This window comes from Hibiscus syriacus, unplaced genomic scaffold (genome assembly GCF_006381635.1).
Source record: "Hibiscus syriacus cultivar Baekdansim isolate YM2019G1 unplaced genomic scaffold, ASM638163v2 tig00000916_pilon, whole genome shotgun sequence".
Classification (NCBI taxonomy): domain Eukaryota; kingdom Viridiplantae; phylum Streptophyta; class Magnoliopsida; order Malvales; family Malvaceae; genus Hibiscus; species Hibiscus syriacus.
The window spans coordinates 1-21,195 of NW_024061833.1; the positions used below are offsets into that span (position 1 = coordinate 1).

The following is a 21,195-nucleotide window of genomic DNA, read 5'->3' on the forward strand; positions in this document are numbered from 1 at the left end:
GTAATACAAGAGATTGAAAACGCTGAGGCACGACTATGGTCCGAGAAGGCTCAGAAAGGAAGGGAGACAGCCTTCAAGGAAACTATGTGTCAGACTGGTTAGTTATGCCGCTGTCAGCCTGAAACAGAATAATGTCCAAGAACTGCGAGACATTTGGGACAGTTGGAAGATGACAGAAAGCAGAAGTTCAGCCAACGATATGGTGATATTGCCCTCTTGCTCCATGTCAAGACTGATGAGCCCTTACTCCGAGCATTAATTCAATTCTGGAACCCGGATATAGTTGTTTCACCTTTAACCAGGAAGACATGGTGCCCACTATCGAAGAGTACTACTCTATTGCACTGCGAAAGCATCAAACTAAGAGGGCATATTTAAACATGTCAAGAGTCAGCCCTTCAAGAACGGACTGGCCAAGATTGCAGGGGTTGATGAAAAGTGGGTGACTGATCGACTCCGCACAAAGGTAGGGGAAGGAATCGAGTGGATCCATATAAAGCAACTAATGAAAAACCACCCTGATGAGTGGAAGACTATAGACCTTTTTGCACTGGGTCTGTACGGTTTAATCATATTCCGAAGGCTTTGGGGTGCATTGACGCTGCCGTGGTGGAATTATTTGAGCAACTTTCTAAACGAGTTAACCCAGCACCAGCCATCTTGGCCGAGACCTTTCGATCTCTCAATCATTGCCGAAGAACTGGCGGAGGAAGATTTTCCGGGTGTATTCACTCCTTCAGGTTTGGATTCACAGCCACTTCTGGAACTGACGGGTTGCCTACCGCCGTTTCAGCACCACCTATTCACCTCTAGGTGAATTTATTACCTTAAAATGGCATGAAGGCGCCTCGAAAGAAAAATGGATGAAGGTCTTTACGCATCTTCAAGACCGAGATATTGTCTGGAGAGCCCCTTGGTTATTCCTCAGTGATGTTCTTTTTCGATGTGGTGACTCCGACACTGTGACCTTACTTGGACTTTGGGGAGCAGTCGGTATGCTCCGCTATTAGCACTTAGACAGTATGGAGCACGTCAGTTTGTCCCAGCAACATGCGGTTTAGCTAGGTCAGAGTTTGAGTATCACGGCGACAGCTATAAGAAGATGGTCAAGAAGCAGCCATTCGTGGAGGAAAGTATTCCGAATGGATGTTGTAGCTGCCAGAAGCATGCTCACTCCGATTATATGGAGTGGCGAAGTTGAGAAAGAATGACAATATCCCGGTGCCAGACTGTGATGACACCCGACCATGGAAGAACATCTCAGGCATGTCCCTTCTGAACTCGAGATAGCCAAGACCGAGTTTGAAGCCGTGAATAATGAGCTGAAGCAAAGAATAAGGAACTTGAAGCTGAACGTTATCAGTGGAAGCTTGATGCTGACTCTCAGAAGATCGGCGAAAAACTAGAAAAGAACAAAAAAGAGTCCGTTTTGAGCTCGAAGACTTGAGAAAGGGTATCAAGATAAGGTCAAGGATAACTCCAAGTTGAAGGTAACCCTGAATACTGGAAAGACGAAGCTCATAGCCTGAAAAGGAAGTTTGAGGGGCCTGATGAGAAGCTTGGAAAGAACAGATGAGACTGCCCAAAGACGCTTGGCAGATAGTCAATATCAGAACCAGCTTGAGAGTTCGATAGCTGACTTAGAAAAAAGACATGAGAAAGATGACAAGACATAGCTGAGTTAGAAGCTATTATAGATGGGTTCAAGAGGCAAGCAAACGAGTTTCAGATAGTGCCTTTCGACGGAGGATTACAATGGCGTTTCCGTTGGGAACAAGCACAGCGAAGGGTGAGGGCCCAGACGCAACCATACAATTTCCTGGATCAAGTGCAAAAAGCAGCCCGTCATCTTCACGGCCTAGCAAGGGAGCTGGTGTGGTTCGACAAGGCATCCTACCAGTAACAGAGGAAGGCAGAAGACTTGTCAACCTACTGGAGGCTGTTCGGGGTCTAGAGGATTAGTCCGAATGTACCTTTAATATGTTTTTATGTCTCTTAAAAGATAAGACATTTTTGTCTGAACAGGGTTTTTATAATAATGAACACTTTTCTGGATCAATGCCTCAATTGCATACATCATACATTGCATTTTATATTTCATGTTTGGTTATTTTATATTTTCCATGTTTTTACATTCGTATTAACTAACAGAACATGTCTCAGACACCGAGCTTACCACCGCAAGCATCAGATACACATCACCCGCACAATACTCGAGCAAAAAAGAGACAAATGGAAGCCAGAATAGAGAAGATCGAAGAACACATGGCAAGACTTCAAAAGAGCTAGAAGATAAGATGGCTCAGAACAGTGAAAGTACTCTTGAGTCCATCAAGAATCAGGAGTCCTTGGTCGACCAAATCGTAGCCAAGTTGTCGGTCTACAACAAGCTAGTGCATCAGGGGGCATTCTTCCGAGGGTGGCCATACCACCAACCCCGCAAGTGGTTCTCTCACCCGGAATATTACCCGGGACGCATCTGCTACTAAAGGGAAAGCAGCACTACCCGGGGACTCATTCGTTACCAAAGCGAAAGTTGCACCTCTGTGAAGATACAAACTTCTACAATCATCCCTGATGATCATCTGGATGATTATCCCCCAGACTTTGACGAGGAAGATAAAGCTAAAAAATGGAAGAAAGATAAAAATATTAGAAGATCAAATAAGATGGTCCAGGGAGACCATGATTATTATGGAGTGGACGCAATGGAGCTGAGCCTAGTTCCAGACTTGGTGCTTCCACCAAGTTTAAAGTTCCTGAGTTTGAGAAGTTTGATGGGAACAGTTGCCCTTCAGCCCATATTACTATGTTCTGTCGAAAGATGACAGGATATGGCGGAATGACAACTCCTGATCCATTGTTTTCAAGAGAGCCTGTCCGGTTCAGCTATTCGGTGGTACAACCAGCTTAGCCGAACTCATATCAAGACGTGGAAAGACTTAGCCAAGTCTTTCCTGGAGCAGTATAAGCATATCAACGATATGAGACCAGACCGGGTCATGTTACAAAGCCTGGAGAAGAAACACAATGAGAGTTTCCGACAATACGCACAGAGATGGAGGGATTTATCTGTGCAAGTTCATCCACCTTTGGATGAAAAGGAAACTAGAAAGCTGTTTGTACAGACCCTGAGGCACCCTTACTTCGGGCATTTGGTAGCAATCACGTCGGGGAGTTTTTCAGATTTAGTCATGAAATGATCGAGTTGGCCATTAAACAAGGAAAGATTGAGGGAGACTCCAGTAAAAGCCTCCACAAAAACAAGGAGCGAGAGATCAACATGTGAACACCTACAACGTCAACAAGGGGGTTAATCTCAAGCTCAAATTCCACAGCAGCTGTACCATCCGGTACTTCTAGACAGAACCAGAGAGAACCGAGAAGAGAAAGGGAAAGGGAGCAGTTTGACCCCATTCCCATGACGTATAAAGAATTATACCAACAGCTCTTCGACACTCATGCAGTGTCGCCTTATCCTATGAATCCAATAAATCCCCCTTACCCGAAATGGTATGACGAGAGCGCTCACTGCGAATACCATGGCGGTGTGCAGGGCATTCGATTGAAAGTTGTCTTGCATTCAGAGACTTGTGCAAAGAATGAGAAACAAGAATTGGATCACTTTCACTCGAGCACCAACGTCGCTCAGAATCCCTTGCCCAATCATCAGGAGACAGGAATCAATGCCATTACTACTGAAGGGGAAGGAATTACATCAAGTGTTTCAGATCAAGTCTCCTTTGGCTTGGGTGTGGAGCCAATGGTAAGGCAGGGCTTCTTGCACATACCCAGATACGACAGAAAATGAAGATGGTAACCATTGTTGTTACCACAACAAAGAAGGGCATAAAGTGCAAGATTGCCCAGAGTTCAAATTGTTAGTCCAGCTCATGATGGATCGAAAGGAGTTGGAATTTTACGAAGAAATTCAAGATTCTTGGGAAGCAGATGTTTGTGCCACCGGAGAATCATCAGATAGAAAATTTGGTAGGGGTAGTCCTTTGATAATTACCCCTAAGGCAAGTATGACAGTGACAACACCAGCCAAGGTGGTAATCTCCGCACCGCGGCCTTTTCAATATAAGGACAATCGGCAAGTGCCATGGAAGTACGAATGTCGGTGAGTACTTCCGGAGGAGGTAATAGTAAAGTGGGGCAAGACCACTGGAGCCATTCAAAGAAGATATGCTAGTCGTCAATGAACCTATAAAGGAGGAAGAAGCTAAAGAGTTCCTCAAGATCTTGAAGCACGCGAATACAACATTGTAGAACAACTCCACAACTTACCTACACGTACTTCATTGCTAGCACTATTTTTAAGCTCGGAAGCACACCGAGAAGCGTTGTTGAATGTCCTTAATCAAACGTTCGTGCCACAAGACATACCAGTCAGCAAGATGGATCGACTGGTAACAATATTCAAGCTGATAATCTCATCTCGTTTTCAGATGATGAGATTCCATCAGGAGGAAGGGGCCGAACGAAGGCGTTACACATTACCACCTACTGTAAGGGGCACGCTTTACCAAGTGTCTTAATCGATAACGGTTCAGCCTTGAACGTGATGCCTTTGATTACATTGAAGAGGCTACCAATAGATACCTCTCATATGAGAGCTTGTCAGAATGTGGTCCGAGCATTTGATGGGACCAAAAGAGAGGTAATCGGAAAGATTGAGGTACCATTGACCATCGGACCACCACCTATAATGTCGAGTTCCTTGTGATGGATATCATGCCATCATATAGCTGTCTTTTGGGAAGGCCATGGATTCATCAGGCAGGTGCAGTACCCTCCACGTTGCACCAGAAAGTTAAATTTGTCATTGACGGGGTCTTAGTAATCATCAACGCTGAGGAAGATATCGTGGCAAGCGTGACCACGGAGGCTCCATACATCGAAGTAGACGAGGAAGCGGTAGAATGTTCGTTCCGCTCTTGGAGTTCGTGAATGCCACATTTGTGGCAGAAGGAAAGAGAATCCCAAGACCTCGACTCTCCAAATGCACAAGGATGGAGATAAGCAAACCCTAGGCCGAGGCGCCAGAACCGGGAGAGTTTTGGGAAATATTTGCAAGGGATGATCAATCCTGTCATTCCTATCCCAAAATCAGACCAATTTGGGCTCGGTTTTCAGCCCGTTATCATGAAAAGAGAAAGGAAATCCAAAAGAACCGGGAGAGAGGTTAGCTAGATTGACTGGAAACGAACTCCAATGGAAGCCTATGACATTCCGCCGCTTTTCAGAACATTCAAGTCAGGTGGTTATGTGTTTGAGACCACCACATCCAGTTAGAAACAGCTCTGGAAGATCTGAACGTTAATGCCGTGACCACAGAAATGTTGACAACGGATAGATCTGGGATATGCCTTCTGCCACATGGGTTCGTGCCTAGCAGTTTGGTCGGTGGAAGAACTACCTTGGTTTACAAGAATCTTTCAGAGTAATATTCGAACTATCCCTATTTGCCTATACCCGGGGCAATAGGTGATCTTGTGTAAGGGTGAATAAATATTTTGTTTAAGTTTAATAAAGGATGCATTTTTTCTTTTCCATGGCAAACAATTTTCTTTATTATTATCTATCTCCCTCATTCCAGTACTTCATTTCCAGTTACTCTCAAAGTTAGTTCTTGACCATTCCGTGTGGATATTATCCTCTCACACATACACATCTTCTTCCTTTCAGGTTCCCAGATAACGATAATGTGGGCACTAATGACCCTGATCCGGAGGTGGATTTTGAATCAACCATTTGTCTTGGGAATTTGAAGAATGCGATAATGAAGAAGAGTACAACTTGCCTACCGAATTGTTGAGAATGATAGAAAAAGAAGAAAAGCAAATACTGCCACATGAGAGGCGATCGAAATCTTAAATTTGGGCACTGAGGAAGATCGAAAGGAGGTTAAAATCGGTACAACTCTTTCGACTGAAGCAAGAAAACCTGATAGCCTTACTTCAGGAGTACGAAGATGTTTGCTTGTCGTATCAAGACATGCCGGGACTAGACACAGATATGGTAGTTCACAAACTGCCAATCAAACCAGAATTCAAACCAGTGCAGCAAAAACTGAGAAGAATGCGACCAGAAATGCTCCTTAAGATCAAGGAAGAAGTCAAGAAGCAATTTGATGCCGGTTTTCTCCAAGTAGCCAAATACCCTGAATGGTGGCCAACATAGTGCCTGTGCCGAAGAAGGACGGGAAAGTACGCATGTGTGTCGATTACCGGGACCTTAATAAGGCCAGTCCCAAGGACAACTTTCCTCTGCCCCACATAGACACTCTGGTGGACAATACGGCCGGGAACGCCTACTTTTCATTCATGGATGGATTTTCGGGTACAATCAGATCAAGATGCATCCCGAAGACATGGAAAAGACCACTTTCGTCACAATGTGGGGAACTTTCTGTTACAAAGTGATGCCTTTCGGATTAAAGAATGCTGGGGCAACATATCAGAGAGCTATGGTGACCCTGTTCCACGACATGATGCACAAAGAAATCGAGGTTTATGTCGACGACATGATTGTCAAGGCACAGACCAAGAGTGAACATGTCAAAATCTGAGGAAGCTCTTCCAGAGATTGAGAAAGTTCCAACTGAGACTAAACCCTAGCAAGTGTACCTTCGGGGTAACATCTGGAAAACTATTAGGCTTTATAGTCAGCAGGAGAGGCATACAGGTCGATCCTGATAAGGTTAAGGCTATCCAGAATCTACCTCCACCACGAACCCAAAAAGAAGTCCGAGGTTTTCTGGGCAGACTAAACTACATAGCTCGGTTCATCTCTCAGTTAACCGACAAATGTGACCCCATCTTTCGTCTCCTCCGGAAAAATAGCCCTGGAGCATGGGATAAAAATTGTCAGATTGCATTTGAGAAGGTAAAAGAGTACTTGTCTCACACTCCTGTCCTGATGTCCCCTATCCCAGGAAAACCTCTGTTTTTGTATCTCTCCATACTCGAGAACTCCATGGGTGTGTTCTGGGTCAACACGATGAGTCTGGGAAGAAGGAAAGAGCCATCTACTACTTAAGCAAGAAGTTCACCGATGGCGAGGTCCGATATCCTCCTATTGAGAAGGTTTGTTGTGCCCTGATATGGGCTACAAAAAGACTTCGACAATACATGTTGTATCACACCACTTGGCTGATTTCCAAGTTAGACCCATAAATACATGATGGGTGTACCTGCTCTATCCGGAAGGTTAGCTCGATGGCAGATGCTTTTGTCTGAATTTGACATCGAATACGTGAGCCAGAAAGCGGTAAAAGGCAGCGCCATATCCGATTTTTTGGCAAGCAAACTGATGAGAGCTATGAGCCGCTGGACTTTGATTTCCCGGACGAGGACTTAATGGCCATATCTTTAGAGGAAGCAAGCATTTCAACGGACGGTTTCCTGGAGAATGCACTTCGATGGGGCATCAAATGCACTAGGACATGGCATCGGGCAATTCTAGTCTCCCCAGAAGGGAGTCACTACCCATTTACCAGCAGACTGAACTTTGATTGTACCAATAACATGGCAGAATATAAGCCTGTGTCTTGGGAATTCGGGCTGCACTGGGGCAAAATAAAAGACTTTGCGGGTGTATGGAGACTCAGCCTTAGTAATCTACCAGCTCCGAGGAGAGTGGGAAACCAAATATAAAGCTGTTAGAGTACCGAAAACTAGTGTTGGATCTGCTCGAAGAGTTCGACGAAGTCACCTTCCACTACGTGCCTAGAGAAGAAAATCAAATGGCTGACGCTTTAGCTACCTTGGCTGCCACATTCAAGGCTGGCGGGGAGTCTGAAATGATGCCAATTAACATGCAGTCGTATGAGTACCCAGCTCATTGTTACCAAATTGAAGAAGTGAAAGATACTAAGCCTTGGTACTTCGACATTCTGCAGTATATCAAGCATCGGAGTTATCCAGAGAAAGCCACCGAAACCGATAAGAGAACCCTTAGAAGGTTGGCAGCTGGATACGTCCTTGACAGAGAGGTTTTATACAAGAAAAGCCATAACCAAGTTCTGTTAAGGTGCGTCGATGCTGAAGAGGCAAAAATGATAGTGGAAGAAGTACATGATGGGGTTTGTGGAGCACATGCAAATGGGCATATGATGTCAAGGCAAATAATGAGATGCGGATATTTTTGGTCCACACTGGAAAGTGATTGCATCAACTATGCTAGGAGATGTCATAAATGTCAGATTTATGGAGACAAGATAAATGTTCCACCCCATCCACTTCATGTAATGACGTCACCATGGCCTTTTTCCGTGTGGGGCATGGACGTTATCGGGCAAATCCATCCGAAGGCTTCGAATGGTCACCGTTTCATTCTCGTAGCAATTGATTATTTCACGAAATGGGTAGAGGCCGCGTCATACGCCAGTGTCACTCATCCACTATTGCAAGTTTCTGAAGAAGAAATTATATGTCGGTATGGTCTACCTGAAAGGATTATCACCGATAACGCAACAAACTTGAACAACAAGATGATGATGCTGCTTGCGAACAGTTCAACATAAAACATCACAATTCCACTGCTTACAGACCAAAGATGAACGGAGCAGTAGAAGCAGCAAAAAAATATTAAGAAGATAGTGGAGAAAACAACTGAAACTTACAAACTGGCATGAGAAGTTGCCTTTTGCTTTGTTCGCTTATCGAACCTCGGTACGAACTTCGACTGGGGCAACTCCATTTTCACTAGCCTATGGAATGGAAGCAGTGCTACCCATTGAAGTCGAGATTCCGTCTCTCAGGGTCTTGTCAGAAGTCAAACTGGATGATGCAGAGTGGGCACAATCCAGATATGATCAGCTTAATCTGATAGATGAAAAGAGACTGAAAGCCATTCATCATGGTCAAATCTATCAGAAACGAATGATCCGAGCACATGACAAAAAGGTGCGCCCGAGAATGTTCCGCGAAGGGGATCTAGTGCTAAAAAGAATTTGGCCAGTCCATAAAGATTTCCGAGGAAAATGGACGCCAAATTGGGAAGGACCTTATGTCGTGAAAAGGCTTTCTCTCCGGAGGAGCCCTCGTCATGGCTGAAATGGACGGACCTGAACTGCCACATCCCATCAACTCGGACGCAGTTAAGAAATACTTCGCTTAGGATGAAAACCCGAGAGGGCGTCCTAAGTTGAAAAAAAAAAAAAAAAAAAAAACGTTTAGGGTGAAAACCCGGAAGGGCGCCCTAAATTAAAAAAAAGAAAAAGAAAAAGAAGAAAATAAGGTGGGTTCAAGATGAAAACCCGCAAAGGGCGTCTTGCAACTAAGGATAGGTCCAAGTTGAAAACCCGGAAAGGGCGATTTGGATATCAACAGTGGAAACATCCCGGCACATGAATCTTCTACGAACTCAACAAATCGGAGAAATGTTGCACCCTCCCAAACATTGTCGCATTTTCAAAGATCCTTTGGCAAAGGCTGCACTCAAAGTCACCAAACGGCTTTTCAACTCAGATGCCCACGTTATCGAGATCTAAGACATTCATTTACACGTCATTGTGTATTCGTTTTCTAGAATGTTTGCCATGTATTATTTGTTCTTCTCCGCCCTTTATGAATAAAGACCATCTTTCCTCCAATACCTTTTGAGCATCTTGAATTAGATTTAAACCTAATGGTTTATTATTTTTATGAAAGATAATCGCATATTGCTGTACAAAGATTCATTGAAAAGTACAGGTACCCAGAAGCCGATCAAGGCTCATGCACATGCTTGAGATGGTTGAGGAGCATCTTCAAAAAAAAAAAAAAAAAAAAAAATCAATCATCAAACGTTTGAAGAATTTAAGATCAGAGATCGGAACTTCAAGCTCAAGAGTCAACAACGACAGGCCACCGGAGATCGAGATTACTCTCCAGAGCTCAGAATAACATATGTTGCATATGCATTTTAGGCATACCTAAGAGCATGACATCCATAACATCACATATGCATATCTTGCAGGTTTTACCCAGAGCCAATTTCAACTTCACAACGAAGGATATTGGACTCCAGACAACGCAAGTTCAACTTCACGACGAAGGGACCGCTGGCTGTCAACAAATATTTCTCAATGTCAGAGCCAATTTCAACTTCACAACGAAGGATATTGGACTCCAGACAACGTAAGTTCAACTTCACGACGAAGGGACCGCTGGTTGTCAACAAACATTTCTCAAATACAGAGCCAATTTCAACTTCACAACGAAGGATATTGGACTCCAGACAACGCAAGTTCAACTTCACGACGAAGGGACCGCTGGTTGTCAATAAGCAACTTCTCAATCTCAGAGCCAATTTCAACTTCACAACGAAGGATATTGGACTCCAGGCAACGTAAGTTCAACTTCACGACGAAGGGACCGCTGGTTGTCAACAAACATTTCTCAACTTCAGAGCCAATTTCAACTTCACAACGAAGGATATTGGACTCCAGACAACGGAAGTTCAACTTCACGACGAAGGGACCGCTGGTTGTCAACAAACATTTCTCAATTTCAGAGCCAATTTCAACTTCACAACGAAGGATATTGGACTCCAGGCAACGTAAGTTCAACTTCACGACGAAGGGACCGCTGGTTGTCAACAAACATTTCATTCAGAGTCAATTTCAACTTCACAGCGAAGGATATTATACTCGAGACAGCACAAGTTCAACTTCACAACGAAGGGATGGCTGGTTGTCAACAAATAATTTCCCGATTCCAGAGCCAATTTCAACTTCACAACGGAGGATATTGGACCCGGAACAATATTACTTACTTGGAAGGATATCCAATTCCAGGCTCAACTTCACTATGAAGGGGCCACCCGCGATTTCAATTTCACGGCGAAGGGAATCGTGCACACAAGCATCATCAATCTTTAGATTGGATTTCAACTTCACGACGAAGGATATCCAACTTGAGAAAAGATATCTGTCAACGAAGACTTGTCGAGTCTTAGCCGAGAAGAAGACCAAAGTTGACTACACCAAAGACAACGAGAGCCACATTCCAATTCTGAACTACGGCTTCAATTCCATATCACTACAAGATGAATCGACTTCGCGACAGAGAAGAATTCGATATGAACAAAATCTGTCTTTTTATCTTTGTCCTATTTTCGTTCCACGAAAAAGGAAAAGAGGGGCTGCTGTCGACACATATTTTCATCCGAGCATGACATTCCGTGTTAATTTTTTATAGTATATAGTATACATACATTACATAATATATACATATATATAATTATAACATATCCATACATTTTTTCTCATCCATTTGCATTTATTACATTTTCAGGCCCAAATACAAATAAAGAATAAGCCCATCAGACAACCCACACGTGACCAAGTCCAGCTAGGGTTTCCAGAACCCTAGCTTTCTCCTCTCTTGCTCACCATGCGCCGCTTCAGCCCCACCGTTAGATCCAATGTTGATCCAAGGACCAAAATTCAAGGAAACTAGGGTCACTTCAGCCGCTTCTCCTCGCGCCGCACGAACCAAACGACCGAGCTTTTCGGCGAGACCTCGGCACCAACAGCAACAAAGCCAATAACCCCGATTTTTCGGGTGCACCAACAAGTCAAAAAGCATATTAGCGTTAGAGTCCTATTAGGATTCTTACGTTCTAAAAATAGTCGATTTCTAGGCTATAAAACGAGGTAACATACACGATTCCAGGGAGAGGTTTTTTTTGGAGGAGAAATATCAGAGAGTTTTAGGCACAAATACCAGAAAACATACGAAACAAATAGATAGCTATTTCAAAGCATTCTTGTACGAATTTCAAAAGAAATAAAGGTATTTTCTTTTTTTTCTCCTTTTACCTTCGATTCGTTGTGTGCTTGGCTTGCATGTGGTTCTCGTTGCTTGGTTTCGTTGTTTTGCTCCGAAAGACACCAAATGGAACCATTTTCGGCCGATGAACGGGAAGTTCTTTTAGATCTGTCTTGTTAGATCTAGTAATCCCGAGGCCCGGTCTAAAAAAAACTATCTGGATTTTTGGAAAACCAGAGGAAAAGAGCTTTGAAAAACGAAAAAAGGGTTTTGCCGCCGATGAACGGCGGCCGTCGCCGTTCAGCGGCGGCGGCGAGGTGGCGCAAGGTGGCCATCGGCCGTTTTCTGGATTTCATGGTGGTCGTGTTCTTCAATTGAAGAACACGTTTGAATGTGGAGAGGAAATGAGAGAGAGATGCGTGATTCGGCTAAGGAGAAGAGAACAAATGAATTTTATAAAACAATTTTAAGTTATATGCTAAACTCAAATCCGCGTGTTTTTTTTGACAAAAGGAGAAACTACACGTTTGGTCTTCTCATTTTGTTTAAGAGCTCGATTTGGTCCCTGATTTCAATTTTAAACTCAATTTACGTTAGGATTCAGTCTTTGTTTCTGATTTTCTTTTAATTCGGCCACCCAAGTTTGTTTTATTTTATTATGATCCTTTATATATATACATTTATATACATTGTTATAGTATACTATATTTTTTTTTTAGTTTTTATTTTATTTATGCTTAGTATATTATATTTTTGTATAGATATTATTTATATTCTTTTTCGTTCTTTATATATTTTATTCTATTGCATATATTTTTCTTACGTAAATTTTTATATATGTTTGTATTATTTTTCCTATTTTTATCTATTTATTCGTTCATGTTCTTATTCCATTTTTTTTCTCTCTTTATTTTTTCTTTATATTTATTCATACTGTTGTGTGTACCTTGTTATTTTCTTTATTCTGTCTGGTTGCCTCATATCTTTCCTAGTACTTTTATCTTCCATATCTTCATTTTTATTTATATATGTATATTAACTGTTTTTTTTTCCTACTTTCCTCATTTTAGTTTACCACCTTTTTTTTTTTTTACGTTCTTTGACTTTTAAAGGGTTCGTTTTCAATCAATCAGAGGTAAGCAATTAGGATCGTTATTTTACCTTCTTAATTTAAACTTTCTATTTTCTTAATCTAAGACAACTGGAAATTATGTAGTACCGAAAGGGCGGTTCAAGGGTGCTAATCCTTCCTTGACCGTAACCGACTCCCGAACTCGACATATCACTGGTAAGATGCAGATCAGGTAAGACCTAGGGTATCCGATCAACCCATTTATTTTAAAATAAATGGTCGGTGGCGACTCTAACCCACATTTAATCTAAGTCGAAGCCCAATTCCGGGGCATTACCGAAAGACGGTTCCGACAGTACGTAAATTATCATATCCCAACAACACAAAGAAAAACAGAGAATCGAAGAAAAAATCACTAATTCGGCAATGGATCGAGCTTTTCGGCGAATCAGAATCTTAACCAATCACCTCCTCCTATCTTCGCCTGCTCAGACCGCTTGTCTTACTTCAAACGGCTGTTTTAACTACCTCCCGCCCGAATTTTCCGAGAAATACGTTTTCAACGTCAATGAGATGCGGAAGCTGATTGACGGGCACGATGCGGAGGAACGGGATCGGCTGTTCGGATTGATAATACAGAGCAAGTTGTTCAACCCGAGAGTGAGGGGAGGGAAGGTGTTTGTGTCGCGGACTATAACCAATCGATGGAGCAGCAGCGGGAGATGACTTGGAAACGCATCGAGTATTTGTTGGATAGAGGGGTTTTCAAAGGATGGATGACGGAGGAAGGAGAAGATGTTGAGATGAAGAAGTAGGCTTGCTTTGAGGTTTTGGGCCTCTTCGATCATTCCATTTACATTAAGCTTGGAGTTCACTTCTTATTGTGGTGCGTATCTCCCCTCGTTTCTGTTTCTCATTTTTAAAAGAAAATATACGAAGAAAATAATATTTTAGATTTAGTCAAAATATTAACTTTAAATATTATATTTTTTATAATATTTTCGGTAGCGTCTATTTTCACTGTTTTTTTAATCTTAAATTATTTTATTGTACCGTAAAATTACCCTTCTTTTAAAGTCAATTTTGATATATTAGAATTAGGGGTGCTTACTGAGCGAGTCGGTGGTGAGTTAGGTAGTCCTCGACTCATGCTCATTAAAAAATTTTGTTGCTCGACTCAACTTGTTACTTGTTAAGCTCGTTAAAATTTATTCGACTCAACTGGTTGGTTGTTATGCTCACCATAATTTTTACCATATTTTTTAACTATGAGTAAAATCTACTAATACTATATAGAATTTAATATAAATATAAATTAACAAATTTAAAAAAAAAATTATCAAAAGTGTGTATCAAGCAATTTCAAAATATAAACTCTAAGGTAACAATCCACAAATACACTACAGTAATAAATTAATAGATTAATAAATTAGTAGTAATTATTAATTGGTAATTTACCATATTTCCTAATATATATTAGTAATTAATAATTATTATTCAGACTTTTTTGAATGAAATAATTTTAAAGTAACTACTAAAAAATATAAAAATAATTATCAAACTGCTCACAAACCTATCGAGTCGAGTTAGACCTTGTTCAAATCAATTCGTTAAGATCTCAAATCAACCCGAATCGAACATTGACTAAATTTTAACCGAATCGAATTCGTGCATCTCACGAACTACTCAACTCATTAATCGCTTCTAGTTAAAATTTATTGTGTTGTTGACTAAGATCTCACGTAGAATAACGGCACGCATAATCAAATACATCTATTAAAAGACACGATTGATACCATATGTGATATAAATGAATATTATTCGATAAAATTTTTAGATGTTATTTTAATAAATAGTTTTAGAAAATGATATATATATATAATAATAATAATAATAAAAAGCGGATATTTTACAAGTTATATTTAATTATTTGTTTGAAAGAATTGTGTTGGGTGGAATTGGAAATTGAGATAGACTTTAAGTTATATACAATCACACGTAATTATAAGTATCAAATATTATATCAATCAAATTTATGATGTAATAAGAACGATTCTTTCGATCTTATTTGACAATAAATCTTAAATTCAATCTGAGTGCAATTTGGTTTTCCTTTGTTGTGTCATTTAACTCTTGCCATAATGTATGCGAGGGTGGTGCTATCAAATTTGTTGGTACAAAGCACCACCATGACAAGTGGCTGAGGAACACTGAAAATTTCAAGGTCAGGTTGCTTTTCAATATCTGAGTTGGGCCATGGAAGCAAGGTACGTAAAGGTTGTCTGATCCTTTAGTAAGGAGAATCTGGCCCTTTTCTTTTCCTGATATTCATGCAGTTAAGGGATGGCAAACGGGTACAGTTTCGTAGATTTCGCACCGCATCCGTTTCAATTGGGGCGGGGATGGGTATAATTTTAGCGGGTAGTGTGCGGGTGTGGATTTAGAAAGTGGTACCCGTCGCGGGTGGTGGGCGGGTAATGGGTTTGAGACATTACCCGCCCCGCACCGCCCGCCCCACATCCGCCCACCCAGCTAAATATCTATTAAATTTTGGACCATTATGAATTTAGGTGTAATTTTAGAGACTAATTTATAAATTCTAATATTGTATAAGATATAACATGTAATTTATCCAACTCTCCAACAAATAGCAAATGATATTTTGGGCATTTCTGTCTCCACTGTCCCATCAAAATCTGCATTCAGTATAGGTGGAAGAGTAATTGGTCCTTATCGTAGTCGACTACTTCCGAAGACGATTGAAGCATTAATATATACTTAAAATTGGCTTTGGGCCGATATTAAAGGTAATATTATTATTTAGTTTATATTAGTTGTCAAATTGTGCTTAATTATCTTATTAAAGTTTAGTTACTAACTTATATTAGTTTTACTTTCTATTATATATGTAGGTAGTAGTGAATTTAAATTGGAGCGCTCTCAGTTGGAGGAAATAAAGAATGATGATTGTAATACTGGAATATTATATGTCACAAATATTGCCTGAAAATTTTAGAATGTTGTGCCAAAGAACAAAAACATTATGTGTTTGTCATTTATGTTTCTAGACTTTAATTATGTCCTTTATTATGGTGTTTTATGTATTTTAAGATCTATATTAACACTTAATTTAGATAATCCTTGGATTATTTTATTATGTTTCTTAATGAACATATTTTTTTTAATTTTTGTTGCTTATGTATAACTTAAGTTTGCTGTCAGGCGGGTCTAGACGGGTACGTCGCTAGTGAGTAGTGGGTGTGGGGATGGATTTGAGAATTTATCCGCGTGGGCGGGTGTGGATTTGAAAATTTGTACCCATCATGGGTGGTGGGCGAGTGGTGGATTGAAAAATATTAGGTGGCCATGGGGATGGGAAGGGGGTATCCGCACCCGACCCGTCCATTTGCCATCCCTAATGCAGTCTTCTTCTTCTTGCTGATTTATTCTTGAGCTACTGCTTTTAGGTTCGAGGAATTGAAACAGTAACGACATATGACTCAAAGACTGGAGAGTTTTTCATTAATAAACCTTGTGAATCAACTCAGAAGTATTGGATTGGTGGGGCAGTCAAGGTTTTTCTAGATTACTTTGCAATGTGAAGTTTTTATTTAGCTGTTTTTATCATCCCTTCCTTTGTTTCGCGTACATGCTGACATGGTATACTTTGTATTTTTGCTTTGTTGTCTGGCATACTACACACGATTGTGCTTTCACAACTCATTATCAATGGAACCAATGAAGGGATTCATGCTTTTATAGCCCAAATCAGAGATGCTGATGGTAATGTATGTCCAAACAGTCGGATCGCCGACTGTGGTCATAAAAACTTGTTTAAATGGCATCGATAATGGTCGAATCTGGTATTATAAACTTATACTTCTACTATGGATTCTTTAGTCTTTTCCTAGAAAAAAAATTCTAATATAAAAGGTTTGCTTATGTGATTTCGGGTTTGACAATGTCCGAGTTCCCAGAGAGAACTTATTGAATTCAGTTGCTGATGTTTCACCTGATGGAGGATATATAAGCTCTATAAAAGACCCAGAACAGGTGCTTATAATTTGAATTCACTGGTATCCTTGTTTAGCCGGTAACACTATGTTGTTTTCTCTTATATTTCTGTTGCTTTAATTCAGAGATTTGCTGCATTCCTTTCACCTCTAACAGCAGGCCGTGTTAATATTGCAGTTAATGCAGTTTACCAGTCAAAGTTATACCTCATTTTTCTTTTAAAGTATCTGATCTCATTTTAATGGTGGATAAGATTTTGCATTTGTATTTTTAGAAATATAATTTCGAGGCAAATGTTTAAATTTGAGAAATTATTATATTAAATATCAAAAATATATATTTTTCTTAAGAAAGAGAAATTGATATTTACTTTCTTTATATATATATATATATATATATATATATATATATATATATATATATATGTGATGAGTGTTTTAAATTGTATATATTTATTGTTATTTACACCTTATTTTTCGATTGAATATTACTGATTTATCTTTATTTTGGGTTTATTTTAGACATGAGTTTTATTGGATTAATTATCTCCAAAAGTAGAAGATTTTGATGGTCTACTCAGTATCTTGAATATTTAATTGGAATTTACTTGGCATAAGGTTATCCATAAGATGAAGTATAATTCAACATAAGTACAATACTTAAATATTTATTTTTATCTTTTGTAATAAACCTTTTATTTAGGATTTTTAGTTTGATTATTTTATTTAAGAATTAGTTATTTATTAGAACTCTTCGTAAGATTTTTGATTAGGAATTAGTCATTTTATTTACTTAGAACTATTAGGTTATAAATACCCCTAGGTTCAACCTTTGAACTCAGATTGAAACTTATATTCTCTTGGCTATTTATTGAAGTTCTACTTTATTTTATCTTTTACTTTTCTTTCATTATTTTCTTTTCACAATGCTAAGCATGATCCAATCCATGCTTAGCTAAATCACTTTTAGTCGATATCTGAGCGATGACTCAATTCGTTTCGTGAGAATTGAAAAGTGCTTCATACCTTCATGTTTCTTTCTTGTTTTTGGCAAACAAGGTTAGGTAATTGACTTAATCTTTAATTCTTTACACTTTCAATTCAAAGATGCACCTTAGCTTGAATGTTGTTTTGATTTACCGTTGGGGAAGAGAATCGACTTGTAGCAAATTCAAATCCCTAAGAACAAACTTAACGGCAGTCCGCTAAGAGAAATCAAGATCAGGTTCGATTCTTATTGAGACATATAATCTAAACACAAGTTTTTCCAGCATTTAAGAAGATATTGGCATTAACATCGATAGTCGAAGTTAAATCCAAACAAGGATTAATTTTCAAGTATTGATTCTAGGGATTAATTCACATGAGAGAAGAGCAAGTTACAAGGGTTGTGCCTTGTAGACTGTAATCGACAAGATTTCGAAGTAAAATCTATTTCAAGGATTGAGACGAGTCGAGCCAAAGCGAAGCTAGAGGCTATCTTCTATAATTATCTTTTTTAATTATTTATTTTTATTGATTATTTATTTTATTTTATTCAAATAAATTCGATAAAACCCCCTTTTTATTTTATAGATTTTCTAGTTAGAGATCAGATCCGATTTAATTGGAAATTCCTTAGTCCCTGTGGATCAACCCTATTTCCCTATACTATTTTTTTATTTTATTTATTTAAATTGAGAATTAGGTTTATTTACTTGACAATTACGACGCTTTTCAAATTGGCGCCGTTTTCGGGAACTTCAGCAAAATTACTTATATTGTATGTTTTGATTTATAACCAGGAAAAATTCGGGCGAACTAATAAAATTTGAACTTGAGATCGAAGCATACACTCGAAAACTATGGCTAATATGATGATTCGTGAATTAGCTGTGACATCTGCCGAACAACAACCATTATGCATCGCATTCCTGAATATAGAAACACCATTTAAACTCAAGACCTGTTTGATCCATCTTTTACATACTTTCCATGGATTGTCGAGTGAAAATCCTCATAAACACATTACTGAATTTCATATGGTTTGCTCTAGCATGTAACCACAGGAAGTATCTGATGATCAAATTAAACTTCGTACTTTTCCTTTTCCCTTTATCGATTTGGATAAGGATTGATTATTTTACTTATCGCCTAATTCTGTTACTACTTGGGCTGATATGAATCGTCTTTTTCTCGACAGGTTCTTCCCTGCGGCAAAGGTGAGTGAATTAAGGTAAAACATCTTAGGAATCCAGTAAAAGGATGGAGAGTCGTTATAAGACTACTGGGAATGATTCAAAAAACTTTGTGCTAGTTGTCGACAACACGGGTTAACCGAACAGACCCTTCTCCAATATTTCTATGAAAGACTACTTCATTTGGAGATCAATAAAATTGAAGCAGCTAGTGAACGAGCACTTATTAATATGACTCCACATGCGGCCAGAAATCTAATTTCTACAATGGCCGATAATTCTTAACAGTTTGGCTCTTCTAGTGAACCTACTCATCGGGTTCACGAGGTAAGTGCAATTTCATTAGAAAATAAAATTGATAAGTTGGTTGATATTGTTAAATCTCTTGTTGTAGTTAAAACATGTACCACTAGACTTTGCGGAATATGCACAAGGTCGAACCATCCCATGGATTGTTTTCCGATGTTACAAGAAGACACTACCGTACAAGTAACTACAGTTGGAAATTTTCCAAGACCTCCCCGGAGACCTTATAATCCTTACGAAAATACTTATAATCTGAGGTGGAGGAATCATCCGAACTTTAGCTATACATAAAATCCTAAACCAAATCAGTTGTATCTACCAAGGCAACCACCACATCAGTCGTATCTACCGTTGGCATCATCATTGGAGTTCATCGTCGAGCGGTTGACACTACCTCAAGAGCAGTTTCAAAATCGAATCGAAGCTTATCTACAAGTGTTAGATAAGCAAATGGCTCAACTGGCCATATTGTAGAGTCATCCAACTACTGATGGATTAAGAAATAAGTCATTTTCATTCTTTGACGACTTTGTTCAAATATTTGGAAAAGAAAGAGCAACAGGAACAACAGTTGAGACAACAGCTGATGCAGTGGAACATATTGATGTTGAAGATAATGCATTTATAGATGCATTAATTGAAGAAGAGAGTAAGAGATTCTGAATCAAGAGAGGATGTTGGTACTTTAACTTGCCAAACATCTGATGCTACTGCCTCTACTCCTACAATGAAAAAAGTAGCTAGCAAGAAAAGGTCTCGAAGTGATGATGGGTTAACCGAGCTTGTACAAGAGATAAGTAAGTTTGGTGCTGCATACCGAGAAACTGCCAAAGAAATTAAGGATATTACTGCTTTATAGAAAAAAGAGGCAGAAGGAAATGATCGAAGAATGTCGATTTGCACAGAAATCATGAAAATTGAAGGTCTATCCAATGATGAAATGCTTATTGCAGGAGAGTATATTAGCAAAGATGCGCACAAGGTAGATTTATTTTTTTCTTTGCCAAAAGAATTCAAAAAAGATTATGTGATTAAGCAATTAGTTGAATGCCATCACTTTAAACCGTCCTTTTGACTGTGGTCCTTCTACAATTATGTCGATCTTTTTTTGATTATGACTTTAGAATATGGTCCCAACTTTTTTGTGTAGCTTAGCCAAGTATATGTCAAGCTTTTGACTTGGACAATTTTTTGTGTATCTAATATAATCAACATATATGATTAAGTTTAGAATGTCATGGCTATTATCTTTTGTATGTCTGAACATTGTACAAACTTTTGATGGTTAATGTTATACTTCTTTTTGTTATGTAAGCTAAACAAAGAATTTAAGCTTATAAAATTGTATTTGGTATGTATGAGTTCATATCTGCTATTCGGTATCTTGGATAGTCTTGTCAAAACTATTGTGGCTAATTTCTGTTGCAACAATTGTTTATAGTATATGGCTTGCTAGTAATGTGATAGTCTTGTCATTAACACTCTTAAAATCACAGTTGAAAAGGTTTTGAAGATATTGGATAATAACAGTCCTCTTAAACACGCTGCTGTTCCAGACTTCCAGATAAGCTTGGAATCTAGTAATCTTTCTTTCCACGAAGAATATAGTTAAGACCAGTACCAGTTGTAATCACTTTCATGTTTTTTCATTTCTATGAGATGTCTAAAGTCCAAGTAGCATAGGTTCCGACGAGGATGAATATTAGTTTAAATATATGCAAGGTTTTTATCCTCCTCTACATTCACAGCTCTTGATGGTTGTTATACATATATAAGCTCGTCGGCAATGAGGTCTGCCAAACGTTTTGTTGTTGAAATATTCAGACAATTGAGATGGGTTGTCTTCAGAATTCATGCAAATCCTA

General features: G+C 39.3%; 1 pseudogene; it reads left to right on the forward strand.

Moving 5' to 3' along the window:
- The first annotated feature begins 13,235 nt into the window (after window positions 1-13,235).
- Window positions 13,236-20,189, forward strand: LOC120116435 (annotated as a pseudogene).
- Window positions 20,190-21,195: the final 1,006 nt, after the last annotated feature.